The sequence below is a fragment of the Copadichromis virginalis genome, linkage group LG10, assembly GCF_057382275.1.
Source record: "Copadichromis virginalis isolate Kocher_CV1m ecotype Utaka linkage group LG10, C_Virginalis_male_GT1.1, whole genome shotgun sequence".
NCBI classification, from domain to species: Eukaryota; Metazoa; Chordata; class Actinopteri; order Cichliformes; family Cichlidae; genus Copadichromis; species Copadichromis virginalis.
In genome coordinates this window covers 29,078,746-29,094,978 of record NC_140627.1, presented here as the reverse complement: position 1 = coordinate 29,094,978, position 16,233 = coordinate 29,078,746, and the positions used below count along the sequence as shown (strand labels likewise).

Below are 16,233 nucleotides of genomic sequence, written 5' to 3'. Positions count from 1 at the left end.
CCACTAATCACTGATCTATGAGTCATTTAAGCACATGAGGGCACACAAGGAACTAAAAAAAACACAATTTCCCATTTTTATTTTTTTTCAGACAGGGTTTTACATTTTTAAAGTATTTTTGCAACAACAAGGTGATTCCCAAAGGGCAAAAAGCATGATGTGCAGCGTGTCCTTAAAAAGCCATTCTTAAAGAAGGGAAATGGGGAGAAAAGGTTGAGGTATGTCAAATTATATTAATTTGCAAACAGGTCTTGTGGAGCGATGAATCCAAATTTGAAATTGTCAGTATGTACAGAGGAGAGTCAGAGGAGAGGTACCTGCACCCCTATTACAACAATACCTGTCTGTGAGACACAGTGGAGCCTCTGTCATGGTTTGGGGCTGCTGAAAATTACCATAAGATTTTGATTTTCCCTGCAAATCTACGTGAAAAGTATCTGATTGGCAACAGCTCCATTTTCAGCCTGACAATGATCCCAAACGCACTACTGCAGCAGTAAAACCAAACCTGGATAGAAAAAACGCACCGCTCAGTCTAATGCTCTAACACAGGTGTGTCGAACTCCAGGCCTCGAGGGCCGGTTTCCTGCAGGTTTTAGGTCTCACCCTGGGTCAACACACCTGAATCACATGATTAGATCATTACCAGGCCTCTGGAGAACATCAAGACATGTCGAGGAGGTAATCAGCTGTGTTGGATCAAGGACATCTAAAACCTGCAGGACACCGGCCCTCGAGGCCTGGAGTTGGACACCCCTGCTCTAACAGATCAGGATTTCTACTGCTTTTTATTCACAATTTCAAAGCACGTGCCTTCATATGCAGTTTTCTGTCTAAATATTCTACTTTGTAATAGACTTCTTCAGTTAAAGCTGGAGGAGTCTAATACGCCCACCCCTCCACCTCCACCCGATCTCTTTTGAGGGAAGTATAATGAAGGTTATCAGGACAGCTTGATGACCTCCACGTGCAATGACTAAGAATTGGTGGGCAATAAAAACACATTAGTTCACCACTTCTTCAGAACCAGACGGCTTTTGTGACAAGGCTTTATTGAAACGGTAATTTGGGGATTTCCCCGCCTGGCAAAACAAAACGAAAGAATTACACATGCATTTTCTGTCATGTTGAACTGCTTTGCTTGGAAAAGCAAAGAGAAATATCCTCCACATACTTTTCTTTCTCACCTTTGACCTGTAACCTGAATGTGCTGAGCGACTGCTGCAGACTGTTGCTTAGCGAAAACCAGTTTTTCCTCTACAGGTGCTTCAGGAAACTGAGCAGTACACGTTTTATACCGGGCAGCTGTGTCATTCCCAGTGTGAATGCCAGACTTTAAAATTGGGAACATTCGCATCTTATTTCTTGCACACAGTGACAGTTTGACAAGAGCCCTTTTTTTCATTTACACATTCTCCACCTCTTGAACTGCAACACATTTGCAAACCGTTTTTTTATAGAGTGACACGAGACCTGTTTGGCTGTACGTAACCATCATGCATCCTCTCACTTTTGGCCTGTAAACAGCTACGGCAGCCTCCAAAATGTTTCCAGGATTTATAGTTGCTCCTGCAGGCAAGTATAAAAACCTATTTACTGCATCGTGATGTCCATGTGAGCCAGGTTTCCTGTTTATTTAGGTTTGTCGCTTGTAAAAGCCTAACCGCACACTCCCTTGTAGAGCCCAGCCATGCACTGGTGCTTTCTCCCTCCTCATGCTGTAAATGATCCAGTGGGTTCTCAAGGGCTCAGGTCCACCCAGCAGAGTCTGATTGGCTGGCCTCAACCTGCAGACATGTGGCTCTGTTTAGGAGCGTGCTGACTTAGCGTCCCTCCATCCTGACCCCCTGCTGGGCGAGCGGTGCCAGAGTCCCACAGGAAAACACGGTTTACGCTGCTCTGCTTTCTCACCTGACTGAGAAACCGCTTCAGGGAACAGCCTCTGTGTTTAGGAAGCATGAGCATAAAGTTGTTTTAAGCTTCTTGGTTTTTAGAGCATTGTTTCATAAATAAGACTTGAAATGCTGAAATACTGGGAAGTGTTAACTTAATGTCAGCAACACGTTTTTTTTAAGTTGCTACATTGGCTACACTCATCACAGGATCTCCCATCAGATTGGGTTAACTGGCATCAGACCAGTAGCATGAGTGGGAGAGAGGACTAGTCTTTCCGAAGATTAGAGACGTGAGAGGTTCATCATACTGTGAAAGCCTGAGTGGGAAGGTAGTTTAACAAATTATGAACAATGTTATTTTTTAGAAAAATTAGAAAGGATTCGGGGATTTCACAGATAACAGAACATAATATTATTAAAAGATTCGGGGAAGTCTCTGTGCACAAGGAAAAAGGTCAGAAAAACATTATGAAAAGGTTGTGATCTTCAGGCCCTGAGGCAACATTACACTGAAAACAGACATGGCTTTGTAGTGGAAATCACAGCGTGGACTGTCTGTGTGCCCCAGAACCCAAAAACAGACCGTCCTGTGAGGTCCTCGCCTTCTTTGGGTGTGAGTTTGTTTAAGATGAACTGATGATAACAGAGGCAAAGTGCATCTATTTCAGAGATGGGATAACACAGTCAGTCTATTTATCATGTCATCATCAGTTCACCTGAGGCCTTTGGACCTTCGAGGAAGCTGGAATACCCAGAGGGAAATGCCTCATTTCATTCATGTACTGTGAGGCGAAAGTGCTGATCACTGTGCTGCCTCAAAATAATAATAAATAAATATAAATATTATACATGCAGCTCATCCAGCTTGATATGAGTGCACAGCTCAAAAGCCATCATCTCTACCATACGTTGGAGGATTAGTGCACGTGGCCAAGTACGGATATCTGTGAAGGTGAATCATGGAAGGTCTTTTTATTTCAGAAAGACAGCACTGAGTCACTTCTTCTTTAAGTTTGAAGCTTTTCTTTCCAAGCTCCTTAGACTAAAGGTTTGATAGGTAAACTAGTTATCCTAATTTATTTATTTGTATCTTATTATTTATGACAGCAGCCCTTTTTTTCATAAACTATCCCTCAATACATCCATTTTTATTCATCTTTTTTGAACTTGGATGTCCATATCCTCCATATGTCCCTCGAGCTGATTACCTGGAAGATCTCAAAGTTTTCCTAGATGATATTTATGAAGTTTGTCATCTAGATATTAGTTATTTCAAGCAGCAGATCTGTGAGCCTGATTGCTCAGATAGCCTGCAGTGCAGACTTGTCTGCCACTTAAAAAAAAAAAAAAAATCCTGCATTATGAAATGAGAACAACAACAATCGAGGCCTACATAAACCGTTATCCTCGACATGAAATTCAAAATGAGAATTTTTGAAAAATATTCTTACAAAATTGAGTAATTACAGTTTATTGATGTGAACGTGACATCTTAACGTGGTGTTCAAACAACCATTTTTTATGTGTAATGTTTTTGCTGTCTAATTCTAACCACAAATGGGACTCGGAACCAAGAGTCAGTCAAACTTTGTACACCCACCATCCACCCCAGCATCCTCCTCCAGAGTCTTTCTTCCTTCTTCTTCTTTCAGTTGCTCTTTCAGCCACAGTAGATCATCTGCCTCCATCTCACTCCGTCCCTAGCATCCTCCTCTGCCACAACCACCCTCTGCATGTCCCCCTTTACTACATCCATGAACCTCCTTTAGTGATCTTCCTCTTTTCCTCCTGCCTGCCATTCTTTGCTCATTGTCCAGCATATCCTCTCTTCCTCTTCTACATATGTCCAAACCATCTCGGTCTTGCATCTCTAACCTTTTCTCCAAACTGCTCAGCCTGAGCTGTCCCCCTGTTGTACTCATTTTTAATCTTCTCCATCCTGCTCATCCCCAAGGTATTAAGAGCATCTTCAGCTCTGCCACCTCCAGATGCTTTTTTCCAGCACCACAGTCTACAAACCATAACTCATAACAGGTCTCACCACCAACTTTTAAACATTCCTTTTCACTTTTACTGCTATCTTTCTGTCACAAATCATCCCAGATGCCCTGATACACCCTGCACTCTCTCACCATAGATCCCAGCGTCATCTGTAAACATCACAGTCCTTGGAGACTACTGCCTGACCTTATCTGGCAGCCTGTCCATCGCCTCTGTAGTGTCCAACAAATGTCATGTGCACAGTATTTTCACCACACATACATACATTTTAGGAGACAGAAGTGAGCTGTCACAAAGCCATCAGTAATGTTGAAACCTGCAGTTCCTCCATTTGTATACTTGTCTTGATTATATCATGAAAGGCCCGGATATTGTTCCACATAATGAGCAAATTGTTACAAACACATTTTTCCTATTAATCCCATTAATCTTAAAGTGCTGATGAAACCTGAAGTATGTCTGATGAAACATCTGCGAAACTAAACAATCCCTACGGCTGACCTTATTACAAGCACTGACCCAGAGCAAATGACTAAGACCACAAAAGGCAGCAGTGTGCTTGGTGGTCTGATTGCATTGTTCTCAACAATAGTTGTTGTTCTCATTGTTGGAGACCTCAGTAGGAAAGATTATGGGCGTAAAGGGTTGGGTAGGAGTTTCCTTGAAAATGCCTGTGATTTATCACTGGGGCCCAAGCAGCATTCCTCAGGCTTGAGTTTATTTGACTGCACTTCTTGCCATTTATTCACCATGGCTGCAGACTATGTTCCTCGGGGCCGACATAGAAAGGTTTTACACAGTTATTTACACCTCATATTAGAAAATCATATTTAATGTTGCCACTCGTGAATTAATGATGTTTCCCTGTTTTTTGCCTCTGCTTTTGGTGCTATAACTCAGCTTTTTTTGGCAACTTTGGATGCAGCTGTTTTTGGGCAAACACCACACTCATAATGACCATTAGTAACAGATCCAGGTTATGTTCTAAGGGGAAAAAAAACAATCCTATTGTAGTGCCAGCCAGCTTTAGGCCAGCATGTGGACAATAAATGTGAAATCTGGCCCGACTCCCTGTTTCTCTCACAGCCTAAAGCCCAACATTTTGTCCTGCTTGTAAAACAAACAGCCAAACCCCAAACTGAGTCCACCTGAACTCTCAAAAACAATCTTCTTGGAGGGACCTCAAAGTAAGTTAATGTGCTCAAACAGCAGATGCAGGATGCATGATACCATTGTCCTGGGGTGTGCTTCCTGCTCCCATTTTGTCTCCTGCCCTTCTCAACGTTACAACACCACAGCACAAGTAATGTAGGACATATTTAAGCATCTCATCAATTCATGTAGCTACAGGACGTAGACAGTCAACTTTGACCTTTCCCATGGCTGGGGATGATAAATCAGGACAGTGAGCAGTGCGAGGGAGCAAGGGGTGCGATTACTGTGGATGAATAATAGGTTGCTATCTTCTTTCAGTTTACCAGTCGATGAGGCTCGACCTCATGGAGCAAGGCACAGCTAATCTCTGCAAAGGGGCAACATAGGCATTCACCTTTAAAAAAAAGATACTCCCAGGGATGTTTTTATAATGTGAAACAGATGGAAATGGGAGTGAATCATCATTACTGGCAGACACTTCAGATTGAAACAGTATTTCCTGAGTTAGTCTCTTGAGGATGAACCAATAAGAAAGAAAAATAGGAACACAGCCACCTCAGTGCTAGTTTGGACCAGTCATGGTGCGATGTAAGCATATTTTAATAAGATAGAGAGCTAACCCAGCAAAAAGTTGAGAATCTACCCTGATTTCTGAGTTGAAAACTGGTGGTACGACTACAAAATCCGAGCCACAGGCAGATGAATGCTGAGGATGTTTCCACATAGAATAGATGCTTAAGTCAGCCTTTGCTGGAAAGTCATCCGCTAACACTAGCAAGTTTGGGTTGCAAGCTGCAGGCCACACATCTGCTAACCGGTGCTGAGTAACAGAATACTATAATAAAACGCCAACTTTAAACCTTATCTATGTCCAAACAGATGAATTATCTTTTAAAATCACCCATTGTACAGTTTTTATAATGGAAAAACTACCCAAAGCCTTTTTTGTACCTGGCTGTGAACATTTTTAGGAACTAAATAAACTGCTGTTTTTTTTGTTTTTTGTTTTTTTTTGTTTTTTTTCCCCGCCTGTCCCATTTGGTTCTTTAGCCATCAGAATTGTTGTCTGAAGACCAACAAGGATACCCAATGGATTTACTTTGCCAAATGGATCATCGTGGCATTGCCGTATTGGTCCATTTGGTCGATCTTTGTTTTTATTATTTATTATATTTTATTTTCAGATGTTACAGACGGGACAGACATGAGTGAGAGATAGGAAAGGGAGAAAGAAAGAGGAAGGAAAGGAAAAACAGAAGGGGAGAGGGACAGTGAGAAAGGGGGGGAGAAAAAAAAAATCTCCTGGATCACCTGTTGAGAGAAGAATAGAAAACAAGCAAAAAAAGACAAAAAAAAAAAGAAACAAAGCAACATACTAAACACAACACCATCGCATTAATCTAGCTAAGTGTAAACAGCAGTAAATACTAAATATTCAATGTTGTTGTGCAGCACGCAGGACAGATGTGCTTCGAAGTAGCAGCCAAGAAAGGTGTAATTTGGGTCTACGAGCAGTGAACACCCGTGTGCATACCTGTGTGGATCAGCGCGCTTGTATTCCAAAGGTTTCTCCATGTAACGATCTGCTAGGGAGTGTGGGGGGGCCACAGCCCCGTCCTCCAGGGTGTGAGGCATGTATGGAGGAGATCAAAACTCCAGACATCCAGAGGCCCCCAGAACACAAGAAACCAAGGAAGACCAACAGAGGGGCAGCTGCGCCACTGTTCCAGTAAGAGCTGAGGAGAGTCCCAGATGAGGGTTCACTCAGCAGCCGCGGAGCAGAAGCCAGGGGGAGTTGCAGTGACGCGCCCGACCACCCCGACTCCGTAGCAGCAGGGAGGCCCCACACTCCAGACCGCAGTCGGACGGCCAACTCCACCTAGCCCTCCCGCTCCAGCAGGCCGCAGAAACTGCTGTTTTTAACACTTCCATGTGTTAAAAATGAATGTTAGCATGACGAATGTAACGCCTCCGGTCGCTGGGAAAAAATATGTATGGTTCCTGAAAGTCAGAAAGAGGGTGCTGCAACAGAAATTGTGGTTATGATTGCTTTGGTCGCAGCTAGATTGCCGCAGTCATCTGGAGTTCGCATGAAAGATTATGACGATTTTGCAAACGCTTGCTAACTAACCCCTAAGCAGCAGTGAAACTTGAAAAAGTGTGACACTAACTGGAAACAGAGAACAGAAGTTGTGCCTTACCACAGAAACCAACATGTTTTGAAAAGGTGAAACTTTTGGCTTTGTAAGCAAACGGTCTCCATTCCCAGTTCGCAGCACAATCTTCACATTTTCACAACTGTTCAGGAAGTAGTTGCCAAGTGTTTGCAGACAAGTTGGTATCTTCCACAGAAATCTGCCAGCAACCAAAGCGACCACAAGGAGTTTTTTTGGGGCAGCACCTCCTAGCAACCAATTTCATCTGGCAATAGCAAGCAACCACTCACTAACCAATCAGGGAGTAGACATTTTTCTCTAATAACTAATGATTACCTGGAGTCACTGACCGGGTTTTAGGCCTGCTAGGCTGTCTTCACAATGACTATCAGCAATCTCCTATGACCAATCAGGGGATACCGAAACAACAAGTAGTTGTCAGGTCGTTGCGACTGTGTTACTGAGACATAAAATTTCTAATGCATTTGAGAGCTGGGACAACCTGACATCTGAACCCTCCCTTGGAAAGTTGGGGTAAATTTAACCACGTCTTGTAGAGCGGTTGATGGGAAATGTGCAAAATGTTCAAGAAAGCTTGATAAATGATATGAAACTTTCAATTAATGCTGTAAATTCATGTATTTCCTATGACATTTTTATGTCTAAGCCAACAGAGAATTCAGGTCATTTCACAGAGTTTATCAAACTACGCAAAGTTGGAAACTGTGATCTCACAGTAATGTGTAGATTATTTACAGGCCAACCTCCATATTTCCTTTGAAGGAAACACAAAGATCTTTTTTGTTTATCTGTAGCAGATGGTCAGACAAGTCTTGTTTTCTCTTTCCACTTTCTTTGCGATTGTTCATCAGTGACTAAGCGAGCTGCCCTTGCTTTGATGAAGCCGCCCCCTTGCAACAGAGTTGTTCTGATCTCAGCGTGATACGCTATGATAAACACAGGGTCAATTATGACTCAATGCCCGGTCACAGAGGAGAGGAAAAGTGACTGAGGTCTGCTTCCAATTTAGGAACCAAAAATATTTTCCGTAGGCCTCCTGTGATTGCATCGCTGCTCATCTAATAAACAAGAGGTTAAAAAAAAAAAATAGAAAACAACATGGTGGAATTCCACAAAACAGGAAGAGGAAAGGCCTTTGGAAGGAAATTATGCCTTTTGGGAGGATGGTACAGCTGCAAGAGTTGGCAGGAGCCCACCAGCGCGTTGTTTTGTCTTTCCGTTGTGAAGGGGCAAAGCTGGGAGGAAAACAGTTTCCCTCCGGTGGGTGTATGAGCTCCCCGAGGAAGAGAAGCTCCCAGTGTTGTCTATTTTTTTTTTTTTTTTTTTTACTTTGCCCAGGAGAGGCAATACGGTGCTGGAAAAATAAACAGAGCTGCAGTGTGGTAGTCTCATTTGATTTCCCAGTGGCTCACTTATGTGGAGCCCTGCAAGTCGTTCTAAGCCATTACTTCAACTTTGACTTCATTCTTAGCCTCTTCAGTAGTCTTGCTATTGCTCACTGATTACAAATAAACTGTGAGACAAAGTCTTTCTGTAATCGGGTCTCGTTTCTGGAGCTGGAAAGTGTGTTTCTTTTGACCTGTTTCCAAGGCCTTTTACATACAGTTGGTAGAGTTGGAGTTTGATATCCGAAGCCCCAGAAGTGGTTTTATGATTTACCCACGGTTCTTAAACTTGCACAAATGCAGGACTATGCAGAGGCGAAAAGGCTGAGGGTAAAAAAAAAAAGAGATATCAATGGAAAAAAAAGTAAAAAAAGTGCTGCAGGTAGGATATTATCACTAGAGCTAACTGAGGGAAAAACCAAAGGAACAGAGGACAAAAGAAAAGAAAAGAGTACAGCAACACAGGGACACAGGCAATGATTGGGAAACAAAACCCAGGTTGAATAGGGAAGAAAAAACAAAGCCAGGATGTAAAAAATACAAAGAGCCACATAAAAAACTATCCTTCAAAGTAGCAGCTTAAACTGGCAAACATAAGGACAGAGAAAGGAGAACTGAAAACACAAGAGTACAAAACCAATAAATATAACAAGAACTGTGACATATAGTTTGTTTAGGTACTCGCGTTAACCCTTTCCACCATAATCTTGCTCCAAAAAGACCAGGCTGGTTTCGTTTTAAATAGAAAGTTTTTCCCCTGTGGCATATTCAGAGATTATTGAGATAACTGTACTTGATGAACTTTATCCACTCATTTCACTCGCATCAGATTTGGCAGAGCTGCGGTTGGTTGAATAATATCACTTTTTACCAGCTCATTTTCTTTATGACTTTGTCGTCTACTCTCTGGGCTGCAATTTTTTTAAAAGGCTTAGAAGAAACGTCTCTGACAGATGATGTGGTATGATTTGGACTCCTTCTACATATTTACTCTCAGCCAACTTCATCTATGTCCAAAGAATATTTTTTGTGTAACTGTGCAGGCTCCTTTAGATGTTTTCTGGTGAAATCTAATCTGCCTGTAACCAGTGGTTTGCACCTTGCTCTAAACCATCTTTGTTTCCATTCATAAAGCTGTCTCTTGATTGTAGACCCTGATAATTACACACTTATCTCCTCAAGATTTTCTTGAAAAGTGTTTTTCTTAACCATTTTTTGACCGTAGAAATAATTCTATATTCCCTTTTATTAGTTGTCTTCTGTAATCCTTTGGTCACTTGATTTGAGCCTGTGAAAATGGGGCTCTGTCTATAAAAATGGGGGTAATTCTTAAACAGTTGATGCAAAAAGTTTGTTAAACCCCTCTAATTAAAGCTTAATATCTGCACTTCAATTGCTTCTTGATTGAAGTGTTTTCTGATGTCAAAAAGGGCACAATAATTTGTCCTGGTGTGATTTGACTTATAAACCATTTAAAAGTTCTTCGCTTTTAACAAGAACAATCATCAACCTATCCATATGTTGCTACTGACACGATCATGGTCTCCTTTTTCTTGGGAACACATCAAATGCATGGAAAATGCTGTTTTAACCTTTTGAACATGGATATTTACAACCATTGAGACGCAATTTCTACGTAAAACATACAAAAATATTAAAATCTACAGGGAATAGTGTCATGAACTTTCAAATCCCTCGAGGATGTTAACTTTCCATTTTGGATCCTCTTTCAGTTTTCGGGCCAAAATCACAACTTTTCTCACAAAACATCTTGTAATGTAAAAGGCAGATCACCATCGAATTTGCTGTTTGCATTGGCTGAGTGTTGATGGGGTTCCCCTGATCATGAATTGCCAGAAATGTAAAAAAGTGCCTGTTTCTTGGAATCAGTAGGAAAAAGGACTGCCTCAGATTGTGGAGCCATTCAGTTCAAGTATTCAGGTACACAACAGAAGGGCTGCACTTGTTTATTAAGTCAATGAGCAGATGTAATTTTCCCCACGTAAGCACAGTCTAGACAGTTCCAGATTCCAGATAAAACAGATGTAGATTACAGTTGGAGTTTCCTGTAAATCCAAACTCCTCACAGCAAATAAGCAACCACTTACTCACAAATACAACAAAGAGGGCCACAGTGGATTTATTCACAAAACTGGATCTTTAATATATATTTTCTGCTTAAATAACCTTTATGTTTCAAATTATTATTTGGATATAAATATTTATGTCTTCGTCCTTTTGCATCTCCTAGCCTTCCCCAACCTCCTAATGAAAGTATAAAAACAACGGCTTAGCACGAGACACTCAACTTAGACTGGATATTCTACTTTAGCACTTGAAAGACTTTAAATAGCTTCACGGTGTAAATCAGGACAGTGTTTAAGTCAAACACAAACACCAGAAGGCTTGTTGACAGACTAAATAGAAGGATAACCAAAGCCTGTGCCAACACGATGCCTCATTATTAACACAAAAGCCAACGTCTAGCTGTGATTTCTGCGTTGACAGAGATAAAGAGGCTTTTTCCCCTTTGATATAAAACAAGATGGCCCTGTTGACAACTTCCTGTACCACCCTGGACAGTAAATTAGGTTGAGTAACTGCGTTTCTCTCTCCTGGTGGGAATAAGGGGTGGAGGGTGTGAGTCACTGAGGGTAAAAGCTTTCTTTGGACAGTTAAGATAAAGCTGCTCGTGCTGAACAGCATTTTCGCAGTTCCAGAGACTTAATCCCAAAAGTAAACTGAAGACGAAAGCTGAGGTAGTGAGGCTGGGAAAAGAGCAGCACTATCGAGTTAAAGGCCTTGGCTCTGTAAATTTAACTGGAAACTAAAGGCAAAATAATAAAGTTAGGTTTAGCCCTCGGGTTTCTGGTTTAACTCCAGCTGAAAGGATGTGTTTTGGGGGAATATTTTTCTGTTTGGAACAATATAAAGGCAGAGAGGATAACTTTAAGTCTGAAATGACAGTTGTCTTTGGGACTCTGGAGAGTTTTCCTGTAGTTAGCCTTTTAGGATGCAGGGATTAGCACAGATTCAGTATAAAGAATAGAAAAGTCCAGTTTCTGAAATGTTGAGCTGAGTGCCAGCTTTGTGAAATCAGATGTGAGTGAATCTAACTGTGTATGTGCAGTGTATGTTATCTTCAGTAGTTTACTGGCTAGCATGGAGGACCTCAGGTCAAAGGGCTCCATAGGCATCGGCGTAACTTTGTGTTGAACATTGGGGGGGGGGTCAAGATCTCTGTCTAAATAAAAAAATAAATCTGGGTAAATTCCCAGATGATTAAACATGCAACTATTTTGTTGGTAATAACTGAAATGAGTAAAGAAAATCAACAGCCTATTTATGCAAGATAATTCATAATTTTACTGGGGGGGTTATATTGGTTGGGTCTGATTATTGGGGGCGTCATAACACCCCTGACCCCCCTGGAAATTACGCCCCTGTACATAGGTTGCTGGAGCCATTTGAAGGTTGGTAGCTTTTGTAGGTGTCTATGATTTTTAGAGATGTGAAAGCAGAGGAAGTGACTTTATTTCTTTGAGTTTAGCTGCAGATATTCTTTTCAGACCAGAAGTCCATAATCCTCAAGCATTAATGCACTAGGCTATTATATAGCAGACAGATTTCTTTTCATTTGGATTTCATATTTGGTGCTGTCCTGCAAAATGTTTTGTGGACAACCATTTGTTTTTAAGTTGAACAATTTCACCACTCACGAGCCCTTTGAAAGTGGATCTGGTAGAGTGTACGACTGTGGGTGGCTAACACAGGAATCTTTAGATTGCTGTTGAAAGAAGAGGCTTTTTGTGTGCACATAAGAAGTTATAGAACGACAATATCTTGATCAGATTTTCAAGAACAATGACGATCTGCAGATCTGTACTAACTAGAACGATGAAGCTGCCTTATCATAAAGATGATATGATGTATAGAGATGTGAAAGAACAACTGTAACTCCACAATGACAGTTACCTTTGAGACACAGATTTTTTTTAAAAACCTTCAGATACACTAATATACGATATAGCACAATGGCTGCACATATACATATATTATTTAATAGTTTGATTAATATTTGAAGGCGGTTGATCAGTCCAACAAAGCAAATTGTGGCATCAGTTTCTGCAACCTTAAGTTGAACAATTCAGTTAATTTCTGTCGGGATTCTTGGCAGAGCAGATAAACTGACTTGTAGTAAAAATACAGATAACTGCAATCCTCTAGCCACAGTACAGCAGTCCACTGGCAGCACACATTGTTTTATTTTGATTAACATTAAGAGGTAATTATTGAGTCCTGTAAATCTTTGGTTCAACAAATCAAATCTTTGGTAAAGTTCCTGCATCTGAAACTTGAACAGCTGAGGCATGTGTGTCCTTTGATAGCTCAGTTGGTAGAGTGGAGGACTGTAATAGGCATCCTTAGGTTGCTGGTTCAACTCTGGCTCGAAGGACAAATGTGCTTGTACAAAGAGAGATGACGTTACAGGAGGGCGATGCCTCTGACTGACTGGAATGATTAATGGCTAGAAAAACCATGAGGAATTGTCATCACTATGACAGAAAGTTTGTGGTTTTTCTCTATTTAATATTCAGAGCCAGATGTTCAGTCTTACATACTTGTGGTTAAGAATGAGTTTCTGCATCCAAATCTTGAGTAATTCTACACCTTATGCACCCTTCAGAGGACTAGGTGAGAGAAACAAGTATCCTTAGGTCATTGGGTCGATACTGGCTTGAAGGGGTGCCTTTTGTGTGTAACTGTATGACATGATGGTTAATGAGGGCGATGTCTCAATCTGACTGGAACGAACAGAAAATCTAGAGGTGAACTGTCATCAGTATTTACTTTGACTGAAGGTTTGAGGCTGGCTTTGCAGTCTTGCAAAATAAATTTATGCATCCAAGGAGTGAACAGTCCAACTCCACACACACCCTTTAGGGGGAGGACTGCAGGTGGGAGAAACTGGTATTTTTAGGTTAAAATCTTGTGTGTCTGCACAACATGAAAAAATGCAGAGACTCTTTGGAGTTTTCTGTAGGACAAAAATCTATCAGAATACTAGAAAGATTGTTATTACTGAGCTGCTGTAGGTGATAAAGTGGAACACTGTAGGTAGAAACAACAGTCTGTGTTCACGTTTTGCACTGTTGCAGTCAGTAAGCTTTCAGATAGACAGGATACATAAAGAAAGGAGGTGGCCTTGGAATGATATCACGACTGTATTACAGAGTGGAGCACTTTAGATAGAACTAAATGAGTAACAAAGATGGCTAACAGGAGGATGACGGTTGTCCTGCAAATTCAACTAAATCGTCATGAAAATAACATGTGCAGCCAGTGCGACACACACCTTTCTATAATCACCAAGCAGTGGTAGAGTGATATAACCTTTGTATACAAACTCATTTTGATTTAATATTTGGAGCCAGCATTCCTACAAAACAAGCATCAGGATGGTAAAGCATCATGCTCAACATTCAAAAGCTGAACAACTAAGGTGAAATTAGGTCTATATCTCCATCACAAGGAAATGAGTGACTGCATCCGAGACTCAACCAATTTAGCATTTCATATAGTCTTCAACACTTCTGCTCGACTGGGTGGAGGACTCGTGTTAAAGGAGGGTGATGTCGCTGTCTGACTGGAATGATTGATGTGTAGAAAAATGATTAATTTTTACTGTCATCATTCACTCAGACAGAAAGTTTGTGGTTTGCCTTTCAGGCTTGCAAAACAAACTTCCGCATTCAAGAGGTGAACAATTCAACACCACATGAACTCTTTGACAGTTCAGTTGGTAGAATGGAGGCCTGTAGTCGAGCTCCACGGGTATCCTTAGGTTGCAGGTTCAACTTTGGCTCACAGGGAGTGGCAGGAACCTAGCATTATATTTTTTTAAGTTTTGATTTAATATTCAGATTATTTTCATTGCAGACTTGCTGTTAAACATCAGTTTCTGCATCCAAAATAGTTAAGTATTTCATTTTGTTTTCAACACATAAGCATGGTCGGGTGGGGGGACTGTAGGTGGGTGCTTACTTGATGAACCCTGGCTATTTGAAACCTGTCACAGTGGAAAAGCTGTAAGACTTCCATTCTTTTCATTTTTAAGTCCTGGAGATAGAAACTTAGTCTTGCTCTTTGATGGTGTGGAGGACTTTAGGTGTAGGATCTATGGTTCAAAGGAGGGTCTTTGTAGGAGTAAAAATCACGTTGAAGTACTTTATGAACATTTTTGGTTGGCTTTTCAGTATTGCAAAACAAATTTGCACATCCAAGAACTGAACAATAGCTCAGTTGGTAGCATGGAGGACTGTAGATTGATAGAAAGATGATATCCTTAGGTCACTGACTCAACTAAAATTGAAGTGCTTTTCCATATTATCGTATTTTTGATATAGAAGCATGGTATTAAATAGACTTTATAGGTATTGGAATATATTAAACTGCACAAGGTAGCTAATAAAGTGTTCTGAGAGAAGCATTAACAAGCATTCAAGTTCCTATTTTTGTTACCAGAGACAAGCTGCTTCCAGTCGTTGTGCTAAACTAAGCTAACAAACTATCTACATTCTCCACAGGCAAAATCGATTATCTCATCTAACATTTAGAGACAAATCAAAAACATTTTAACCAGGTCATAAAAATCCCAAGACTCTTTCACCAGATGTATTTAAGGTCAACAGTCTCTGGTAAAAAACCATATTACAATGCTTCAACATGAAGGACAGATTTATTTATACACATGGTGACAGCAAAGAGGAAGATTTAATGATCTAATCATTAATAATCGTGTTCCTTTTATGCTACAGAGAAATATCACTGCTAATTACAACACATACTGGAATTCACCCCTTTGCTTTGATAAGGTTAGAAATTTCCCACTCCACATAAGCTACCCGAATGCACCACTCCAAATTGAAACCAAAATACATGCAGCAACATCTGTCATGTTATCGACAACAATTCACACTTATTTAACCAATGTATCAAATATAAAACCTGATAAGTTGTTCGTTTCATGTTCTGGCTCAAGGTAGCTGCCTTTGGGAACATTAACATTAAACATTAATTCATCATATATAGAGAGCAGTATATACTACTTAGTCTCTGTGGTGGGTAATCATCCTGTTTCATATCCACAAAGTCAGAATTAGCTCGCTAAGCTCATGGTTTCTGCTAATCAGAGCTCTTTTAGCTCATGTCACAAGTTTACATGGTGTCAACACAGACAGTATAAAAGATTGATGGAGCCTCTGGAAAGTGCCTTAAAGCTAGATATATATATGTATTTTTTAACGGCTGCCAGAGGGGGACTTCTGATCTCCAAGAGCCTTACGAAGGTTTTGCAGAAACATGACCACTAACCACGTGACTGCTACCCATGTGAAGTTAACTTGTCTGCTGTTTTGGACGTGTGACAATCATGGCGAAACTGTAGGATCAAGAGAACAAAACAAACCACAAAGGCCCAAAGACTCCCCGAAGCAGTGGGCAGCCACCTGTCTTGAGGGAAAAATGAGTATTCCCCAGCAGGTTGAAACCTTCAGGAACCACTGCTAACCAGCTGGGGAATACACATTTTTCCATAGGAACCAGTGGTTGTATCACATC

At 40.9% G+C, this 16,233-nt stretch overlaps 1 non-coding gene across 1 annotated transcript; it reads left to right on the top strand.

Moving 5' to 3' along the window:
- Positions 1 to 12,991: 12,991 nt before the first annotated feature.
- trnay-gua (transfer RNA tyrosine (anticodon GUA)) lies at positions 12,992 to 13,069 on the top strand. Its single transcript is given in 2 exon segments — positions 12,992 to 13,028; positions 13,034 to 13,069. It is a non-coding gene; the product is annotated as a tRNA-Tyr (tRNA).
- Positions 13,070 to 16,233: the final 3,164 nt, after the last annotated feature.